Here is a 10,379-nt window from a genome sequence, read left to right as displayed (position 1 = left end):
CCTGAGAATTAGATGTACTCCTTGTGGACATTTATCTACAGCCTTTCCAATTTATAGAGGTGTAAGCCAAGGTTGCATATTAGCTCCTCTATTTTCTAATATATATTTAAAATAATCCAAGGGTTTGCGGTTTCAGCCCATCACCCAGTGTAATGGAATGTGAGGGAATGACCTTAAGGATGAGGGGAAAATATATTGTCTATATGACAGCTGTCCCAGGTAAACCAAATTGGAAATAGGAATAGATAAACTAATTCAAGTTTATTACAATGCTACATTAACAAACTCTAGCAAGTCTGAAGGTAAACACTTCTTGCTGTCCCTTTTTACTGTCTGGTCCATTAGGGCCTATCTTTTTACTGTCTGGTCCATTAGGGCTTATCTTTTATAGCTTTCTTTCCCTGTTAACCCTTGGAGGCTCTTGCCTTTCTTTTTTGATTGTTTCCCAGGCAGCATCTCTTCCCCTCATTCCCCAAAGTCTTTCAGCCACACATTTCATTACACCAGGAAACAATTAGACAAGAGAAGCCCAGTGGCTCAGAGAAAGAAACTTAGGAAGGATTTGCCCCAATTGATCAAGCAGTTAAAAGCGGTGGCAGGAAATTTGTTCTTTCGGACTTACAAGATTCTGTTTATGTAGCCTTTCAATAAAATCAACTTAGCTCTAGTAGTCCTGTTTTCTCCCTGGTTTACCTGGGCAGTCTGATACCTCCTCTATTTTAGTTGATTGTGTGATTCCAGCATGACTAGATTCCGGTGATTAGCTATTGTGTCTACTACACAGGTGGGAATTAGAAAATCACTCAATTTGCCGAGAGCAAAAGCTATCAATAAACTATCAGAAAAACAAAATTTACCATTTACCCAACATTGACATAAAATTCATAAATGGCAAATACAGGTAATTCTTGACTTATGGCTACACTTGAGACTCGAATTTCAGTCATTTATTAATGCAATTGTTAGGCAAGTCATCAAATGACTGGACTTGATTTTACCACCATTTTTTTTTTACCATGGTTGTTAAGTGAATTGTTTAGTTGTTAAGCTACTCTAGCTTCCTGCCTTAAATTTGGTTGTTGGAGATCAGCTTGGAAGGTTGCACATGACCACAAAATGCTGCAATCACTGTAAATGCAAGCTGGTTACCCAACATCCAAACTGTGATTACAAGTCAGTGGGAGGGAGGGTGTCAGTGGGTCATAACTTTGAGGACAGATCAATATGCCATTTTTTTTGCACTGTCATAACTTTGAATTGTCATTATTAAATAGTCATATGTGGAAGACTGCCTGTAAATGTGCCTCAACTTGAACAGGTGTGTACCTATAAATATCACAGTTCTAAGCTTATCCTGTCCTGAAATGCTCTTTTTTCTTTTTTAAATGGGCAAGTATAGCACAATATAGTTCTGAAGTAATTGTAACAATTTACCACTTTAAAGGAGCCCATTATATCCTACAACTTGCAAGATTTCACAGTCTAGGTATTTCCTAAGTTTTCTTCATGGGTTCCAAATTTGTTTTTTTGCAGAGCTTAATGTTCTTCAAAAATAGGTTTATTCAAGCCATACGTATGGCTTTTAAAAAAAAAATAGCCAAAATGCTATGTTAAGTATACAGACAGATATAATCCCATTATATACTACAGCATTTTTTTTTCTTATTGTCAAAATAAACAAGTTATTTAGATAATAAGAAGTGGCTAAAATTAACCCAGATCCTATAACTTTGTTCCCATTAGTACTTAGAGATCATTTTAAATCATAATGGTTTAAAAAAGACCTACTTAGATTCATTTTCTGGGCTTCTGTGTAGAAAGTTTGTGCAATTAACTTGATGATGCTACAATTACCCTGAAACCATGAATTTTGGATAAAGATTGCCAAGCAAATTAAAGCAGGACGACAACATCCCAGTATTTATCATATTCTTCCACACAAGTATGTTTCAACCTCCTATTTATATACAGAATAAATTATTTACAGAGTAAATTATTTCAGAATTTACAATTCTGAAATTTCAGAAGACCTTCAATGCGGATGCATTGCTCTCAGCAGTCCTTTTTGCATGTTTTAAGGCTAATCCTATGTATCTTGGATTATGCCCGTATGATGATGGCTCAATATGAACTCTAAACCAGCAGTTCCCAACCTTTTGAGTTGGTGGACTGGTGGGAGGGAGAGAGGGGATGATTCTCTATGTGTGGCAGGTACCTGCATGAGCATGAGCAATTCCATTTGTGTGTGAGCCTAAGTGCCTGCTGCTTATGCAAGTGGACCTGTATGCAATCACACGCTCTAGCCCACCATTTTCGCAGCCCAATTCCAAATGGATTGTGATCCCATAGTGGGCCATAGCCTGGGGGTTTGGGGACCCCTGCTCTAAACAATAATCTACTATGCTGCTTCCTATATAAGGAAGACCTTCTTTTATCCAATCTTGAAGACATGTTGTGATGGGGAGTGTGATTTCAACAACATTATTTCTTTCAGACAAGAACTCAAAAATGTCTTCCCAAGTATTCCAATTTGGTACTACCCATCTATACAATACACTACACCATTAGTTAAGTTAGGAACTTCTTACAGTGCTATTTTTGTTCTGTTTTTTTATTTTATTATATCTGTTTGTAACTATTGTTATACATTTTTTTTCTGCTTATATGTAGGTATGTAACATTTCCAGTGTTAGACATTTTATTGCATCTGGCCATAGGGCTGTAATAAACTGATTAAGTAGTGAAAATAAAATGTAAAATAAAAAGAGAAAAGGAAAAAAATGTCTATCAATTTTAATTGCCATTTAGAATGTCAATGTTAAAGCATAAGATTATTTAACTTTTTATCCGAAGTTGAATAAAAGATAAAAAAGAAAGTATCACTGCAGTTCACATCAAAGCATTGGTTATATAGGAATAATTTCAGTCTTGAATTAATTAGTTAATATCAAGAGCTCCATTGCAATGTTTGGATCAAGAATTTTAGAGGCTGCTATCCCGTAGAATAATGTTTCTCAGACATGGCAACTTAAGTTATGTGGACTTCAACTTCCAGAATTCTCCATTCTGAGTGTTTCTCAATCCTGTGCAGGATTGAGAAACACTACCATAGACCATCACACCTCAAATACACCTGAATCTCAAAATGTAGAATGAAAATACACCTGAATCTCAAAATGTAGAATGAAAAAAGGCACAATGAAAGCTTTAGAAGAGTACTATATTTAAATGTTTCCCTGCCAAAACATAGTTTTTGTCCAAGTGCAGGATATTTTTTCCCCCTATGAAATAACACTGGAAAGGTTATTTAGGGTTGGAAGAAAACTTCCACTTAGTCACAAAGATTTCAGTAATTTAAGTGCATGACATTTCTAATGCACAATAGGTCCTGAGTCCTTGAATATGCCTTGAGTATTGCATCTTACTATAAATAGGCAATGCAATTACAATAGATTTGGAAATCATCTTTTCCAGTGTGAGAGAAAAACTGTTTTTCTTTTTGTCTGCCTTGTTTCCCTTTGTTTTTTGTTTTCTTTCTGGACAACACAAATACAAACAGTGAACATGGGCAGGGAGAAGCAAACAGTAAAGGGTGGAGAGGAAAAAAAAGGAAGGCTGTCTTCAAAAAGTTTTGAATAAAAGTTGTCAGGTAACTAGCAATCTGGACTTCAGAGATTAAAAACTGTTGGCAGATAACTTGAGGGAAAAATACCAAATAACACTTGCAAACGATACTTTGAAGCAACAAAGCGAGAGCAATTTAGTTGAAGTGTTAAATATCTGAGTGACTGCAACCCATGCTGTGTAGCAAGGAAGCCTCTTAAACCTGGGAGCAAATTAGAGAGTGCCAACAAGATAAACGGCACTCATTATCTAGAGTGATTATTCCAAGTATTCTTAAGTTTGGTAGGGGAACCAATTATTCTTTTTTTAAAACATGCTGGTAGTATGGAATCTGGAGGCAGTAAAAAAGTAGCCAATTGTGGCGTGCAATTCTCCTTCCTCTTGAAACAGCTGCAGTGACCAGCTCTGTTGTTGTTGTTGTTGCCACAATTCAATGGAAATGGCAGCATGACAGCACACCCTGTAGTATATTGGCAATCATTTCATCATCTCTTCCATGTGATGGAGTTTTGGCAGTGGACCATATTGCCTTCCCTCCTCTGATACAATACAAGGGAATTTAATAGCTCCCCCTCAAATTTTTACCAACCTTTCCTGGTTCTCAGCCATCCATCCTTTTCTAAAAAATTTGATGCAGTTATCTGATATTTATCTGGACATCCTAAATATTTTCCTCTTGGAGAGTTTGAAAATAGCACCTTAGATGGGCTGCAAATGCTCTTACAGGCATAAACGGGGAATTATAGAGCCAACTTCTTAAATAGCAATGTTTAATTATTTTGGCTTACATGCCCAATTTTTGAATGGAAAAGTAGTTTTAGCTTTTCTTTTATGTAATCACCGTTCCTCCCCCCCCAAAAAAAGTTGTTAAACCAGCCTTAACCCAGTCTTGTCAAATATGTATATTTCATCTTCCAGATTTTTCAGCAACGATCATAGTGATCTAAAAAATTGATAGATTTGAAATGTACAGAAATCCAGACTGGAAATGGTTATGCTAGTATTTTTGCTATACTGGATTGTGGCCAATTAAGTGGATGGTTTCTTTTTTGAGGTGTTGGTGTGTTACAATTCAAGAACTGTCAGACAATATATCAATCAATCATGTAAAATAAAGTAATCTCTTATGTTAAAGTGTGGACAATGTGAAGTTATTTTTTTTAAAAAAAAAATAGAATCAGAATGTCTTTGTCCAAAAACAATGTCTGTACAATGTTGAAACTCTCGATAGCAAAATTGCTAAATAAATAATTCTCAAAATGGGCTTTTAACACATGAAAGCATCTTATTGTAATAAGTGATTCCTCTGCAAGAAAATATTAATGGTTCCATTCCACTGGATAAAACTGCACACTGCATCTTCAAATAGAAAGAATTCTAATTGTTATTTGCTTATAGCCTACCAACTGTTCCTAGCAGATGGAGATCACTTTTGTGAGCTTTAACTTTTGTGGAGGAAAGACAAATACCAACATAGAAAATATTACAAATTTCAAAGTATATAGCAGTGATCATGAAATTGTTCTGGAGAATATAGGGTTCTTCTGGAAATTATCATGGGTTTCTCAATGAAAAGATCATAACAGGCAACCAAATATCTCAAAAGGTATCTCATTTATCATTAAAAACATTCATTTTCATTTTTTTAAAAAAGGTATCAGGTCAATTAAAAGTTTCTTCTTTCTGTTCTCCACTGAAATGTAGTAATTCCAACAGATGCATTACTTTGTCTTCCACTATTTGTTTTTCAAGAATTTTGGTGCCAGGTTTTGTGACAAATAAATTATCCCCCCACAAAAAATTAAAAATTAGAATGATATAATTAAAATTATTTTCCTAGGTAATTGATGCAATGTAGTAAATTTAAATTCATTGTTAGCTGGATTTATGCTCAAAAGTTTTTAAATACAGTACATTTCTCATCATTCTCCCATCCTCTTGCAAGGATTCCACTGGCAGCTGAACTGAACATGAATCTTTGCTTTATTTTCAAAACAGGGATACAAAATCCAGATGAATCTGAATTTCAGCTCCCAATGACTGGATATATTTATTGGACTCATGGCTTTTCAACTGGAGTAGAACAGATTTGTAACATATCCAGGTATTTAAAATGTTGACTATTGAAAATAGAGGTGTCCCTTCATTTTGCCAAAGGCAAAATAGGGCTACAGGAAGAAACCTATCACAGGACATTTTGCAAAGTAATTTTGCCAAGTGTTTCCCCCTTTATTTTTGTGAAAGGAAAGGAAAAGAAAAGATTCTTGTGTTCAGCTGATACAGTCTCTAATTTGCTTCCTACCTGATATCAGCCACATGGTTTTCTGAAAACACAAAAACTGCAGAGAAAAAAAAATGAAAATAGAGGTGTCCTCCCATATAAGTCAAAGGCAAGATAAGCCTTTAGGAAGTCACATATTGTGGAACATTTCTCAAGTTCATTATAGCATCAAGTAAGGTGTTTTCTTTTCTTGTATTTTGGAAAGAAAGAAAAAGGAAAGGAAAGGAAAGGAAAGGAAAGGAAAGGGAAAAAAAATCATGTCCTGATGCTACAGTCTGTAATTTGCTTCCTGAGTAACATAAAAAAAATACCGCATATTCCGGCGTATAAGGCGACCCAGTGTATAAGACGACCCCCGTCTTCGGCACTAAGTCGCATGCCTAGAAAGTCATCTTATATGCCAGAAACTACCATTATTTCCGGCGTATAAGATGACTCGGCGTATAAGACGACCCCCATCTTCGGTGCCAATTTTAAAGCTTGTGAAAGTCGTCTTATACGCCGGAAAGTACGGTACCAAAAAAAGAAAATGTTTGATGCAAATCTATTCAAAAAACCTTGATGGCATCTAAATAGCAGATTGCATATTGACTTTTTCTGTCTGTCCACTTCTCTGAGATATTTAAAGATAATGAGTTTATGAAGTTAACTAATTAAATGGGGAACAAATGACAAAATGACTTGTTTCACCAGAAAAATGGCTTGAGGCCAAATGGCTTCTGTCCTATGATGCATTTGCTGTAAATCCACTGAATATTACTTATCCTGAGATTATGAATTTTCTTTGACCATCCTCATTAATCATAGTCAATTTATTCTTTTTGAAAAAGATTTCTCCCCCTTTTCCTACCATATATCCTAACCAAACAAGTGGAAAAGACAACAAGACTGGTAACAAGGCTATTTTTATTGTTTCTTTGTTTTGCTTTTGCAGAATTATGTGTTTTTGGTAATAATCAAGCATACTCATGAAGAGTTACTCATAATATTTATTCTCTTATTTTATCTATTACAGTTCTATAATACTAACCATTTTAACACCTTAACATATGCTCTGGCTGTTTATTGTAGACCATTAGATTCCTTTTGTTGATGGTTTGATAAGGACAACATGTTACATATTGTCCCAGACACTTTGAGATAGCAAAATTACAATAGCACAATTCAGGACTTCAGAATCAGAATACAAAATCAGAAATCCTGATTATAGAAACATAAAACAAGCTTTGGAGCTTTGAAATTTTTGGGGAGAACTCTCTTCTCTTAAACCAGTGGTTCTCAACCTGTGGGTTGGGACCCCATTTGGGGTCAAATGACCATTTCATGGGGGTCGCCAAACCACGCTGTCCGCCATTTTTTTCCCTTTTCCCTAGCTGTCCTACTCCCTCTTATTGGTGGCCACACCCACTTGGGGGTCACCACAACATGGGGAACTGTATTATGGGGTCACAATATTAGAAAGGTTGAGAACCACTGTCTTAAACGTTTGTGGGGTCTTTGAGCTTTTCTGAGTTTGATTGTTTTCTTGCAGATATTTCATTACCCAACCTAATAACATCAGTGCTAAAAGGGAAGTGCTAAAAGGGAAGTAGGGTTAAACTTTAAAGGTTTGTTCAGGTTTGTGCAGATTCATTTAATTTCTGCATGCTGGTACTAGTTGTTGTTTATTGGGAGTGACAGGTCCCACATTTGACCCCTATTATATGGGGTTTTGCAGACATTCTGTATTTTTCCTACACCTATTTAACATCTACAGAAAGCCATTTGGTGAGACCATTCATCACCAAGTCGTGAGGAATCATCACTATGGTGAAGATAGCCAGATATATATTTCTGGCCCTGATGAATTAGACAATGCCAATGATGTCTTATCCTGATGCCTTGAGCTATAACAAAAGGCTTCAGCTGAACCCTGGCAATTCTAAGTGGCTCTGGGTTTTGGGACCTTCTGGATCTTGGAACTTACTATCTTTGGTACTGTGTGAGGTATGACAGTCCAGTCCAGTGTGCACCCTGGTCTCTTGATCCCTGCTCAAGGAGCAGGTGCTTCTCAAAACTGGGAAAGAATTTTGCACAGCTTTGTGCAGTGTGCCAGTTGCATCCCTTCCTGCATCATGAGGCTCTACTCATTGTCACTCATGCACCTGGTCACCTGCAGAATAGATTATTATAATGTGCTTGGCATAGACTGCCTTTCAAGAATATCTGAAAGCTTCAGCACTCAAAAATGACATACATTATACCTCTGTTCCATGGGATGCATTGGTTACCAGTTTGCTTCTAGGTGGAATTCAAAGTGCTGATTTTGACATTTAAAACCTACATGGCGTAACCAAGTTATTTGAGGAACTGTCCCTTCCTAGATATATCTATCCCACTATCCATCCCAGAAAAAAAGATGTATGCTCTAGATCAGGGGTCCCCAATCCCCAGGCCACAGTCTGTTTGGATCTGGGCTGTGCAAGTGGCAGGCACACATACTTGTGCAGCTTCGTTTGTATAAGCAGAGGGCACAAATGTAGCTTCACGTGTATGCGAGTGCCTGCCACTCCCCCCTACCTGGCAGTCTGTAAAGCTGGAAAGGTCGGAGACTACTGCTCTAAATCCTATCTGTGAATGAGTTCTTTCTGCAAGGAGATATGCCTTTTCTGTTTCAGCCCTCACCCTCTGGAACATCATTCCCCCTGAGGTGAAATGGTTATAGAAGACTAAATGGTGGTTGTCCTCCTGCTATATTGGAGTTATGTTTTATTCCTTAAATTTATTTTTTTTTATTTTTTTTAAATTTCCTCGCTATTTATATCTGATTTTAAAAAAATAAAATAAAATGGGATGTGATTTGTAATTGTTGTTTCGCTTGTAAGCAGCCCAGAGTCATTTTTGGTGAGATGGGTAGTTGTATAAATTTGTGAAGTAAATTATTAATATTAGTGCCTAAGCCATGTCAGACATTTGCAAAAACACTTATGCAGGCAGCGTACCCTGTATCTGTCTGTCTAAACCTATCTGTCTGTCTGTCTGTCTATCATCTTATTTACCTTTCTATTGCATCAATAATGGAAAAAGGAGAAGTCACCCCATAGCACTTTTTAAGTTTTACATATTACCCAGACTCTCATGTGATGAACATTCATCCATGTGTGGTAGCAAGCAAACAACAAAGCTAAAGGAATATTAAAAAATCTGAGTTGTAAATACTATCCCTGCTAAAAACAAAAATTAATGTGCATACACTTTTCAGAAATAGATATATTATTCCCTGTAGTAGCTGATAGGAAGTCATTTTCATATGGTGGAAATGTAATTTCCATACTGTCAGAAAGGGAATGAAACAGCTGTGGCCATTTTAACTTTCTCCTTTTATCACAGGATACTGCAATACAGTATTATTAGTCTCTAGATGTATCTCCAGAAGGAAGATACATCCTCATAGTTTCTTTCATAAACAGAAGTTATGAGAAATTTCTTATTTTTCTCCTATGACACTATGTAATCACTGTTATTAAATATTTACTAGGGATACAGTAAAAACTTTCAATTTTCAAGAGCAAAAATGATAAAATTGTGAAGAAGAATTATCCAGATTACTAAACAAATTTGCAGACTGACACATACCCCAATAATTAAAACATTTTCTGCAAAAATAGTAGGATTACTATAGAGAAAAGTGAAATACCTACTGTTGCAATAAGGTAATCCAAAAAAACTGGATATTTCTTAAGATGTTGACATTTGTGATGAATGGGCTTTCCTTATCCCAACTAAAATTATAATATTTAAACATAAATTATGAAGAATATTTCCAAGTAAATATCTAAAATTGATCTATTTAAGGAGGTTTAAAATGAATTATAGGGGTTCTTATTTATTGGGAGTTCATTTTCTCTGAATTGTTTTATTAATGTGATCAAAAATATGGCAGGATCTTTTGCATCTAACTGTCAGGACCACATATTTCATAAATTTTATGATCTGTGTTCAGTTTCAATTTAAAGAAGAGGTAATTGTTATTGATATTGTTATTAATAGTATGTGATAGTTTGTATGATAGTTTGAATAAACTGAATGTTTATTAATCAAATATTTACATATCACAATATTTCAGACAAAGGTACTGCTCTGATAAAGAAATGTTTTTCTTTTTCTTTTGAAGTTTAATTTTTAAGGTTTCTTTCTAAATAATTATAAATTAAACTCTAGCCCCTTGATTCATATCTAAACATATTTCTCTACCTCTCATAAATTATTTTTGCATCCCAATATTCTTTGTTATTTTTTTACATTTCTAACAAATAGTTCTTTAATTGTGTAAGTCACTGCAAAGAACATCTAGTTCTAATATTTTATGAAATGATAACAAAGATATCTTTTCAGAGGAAGAGATCTAATTAAGATAATTCTCAGAGACAAAAGATAACAGTATGCAAAACACATACAAAGATTATTTTTATATGAATATATATTTTCTTTTTAA

This window comes from Crotalus tigris, unplaced genomic scaffold (genome assembly GCF_016545835.1).
Source record: "Crotalus tigris isolate CLP2741 ecotype Arizona unplaced genomic scaffold, ASM1654583v1 scf7180000018921.503499, whole genome shotgun sequence".
Taxonomy (NCBI): domain Eukaryota; kingdom Metazoa; phylum Chordata; class Lepidosauria; order Squamata; family Viperidae; genus Crotalus; species Crotalus tigris.
The sequence above is the reverse complement of the archived record's forward strand: the minus strand, read 5'-3'. Positions refer to the sequence as shown.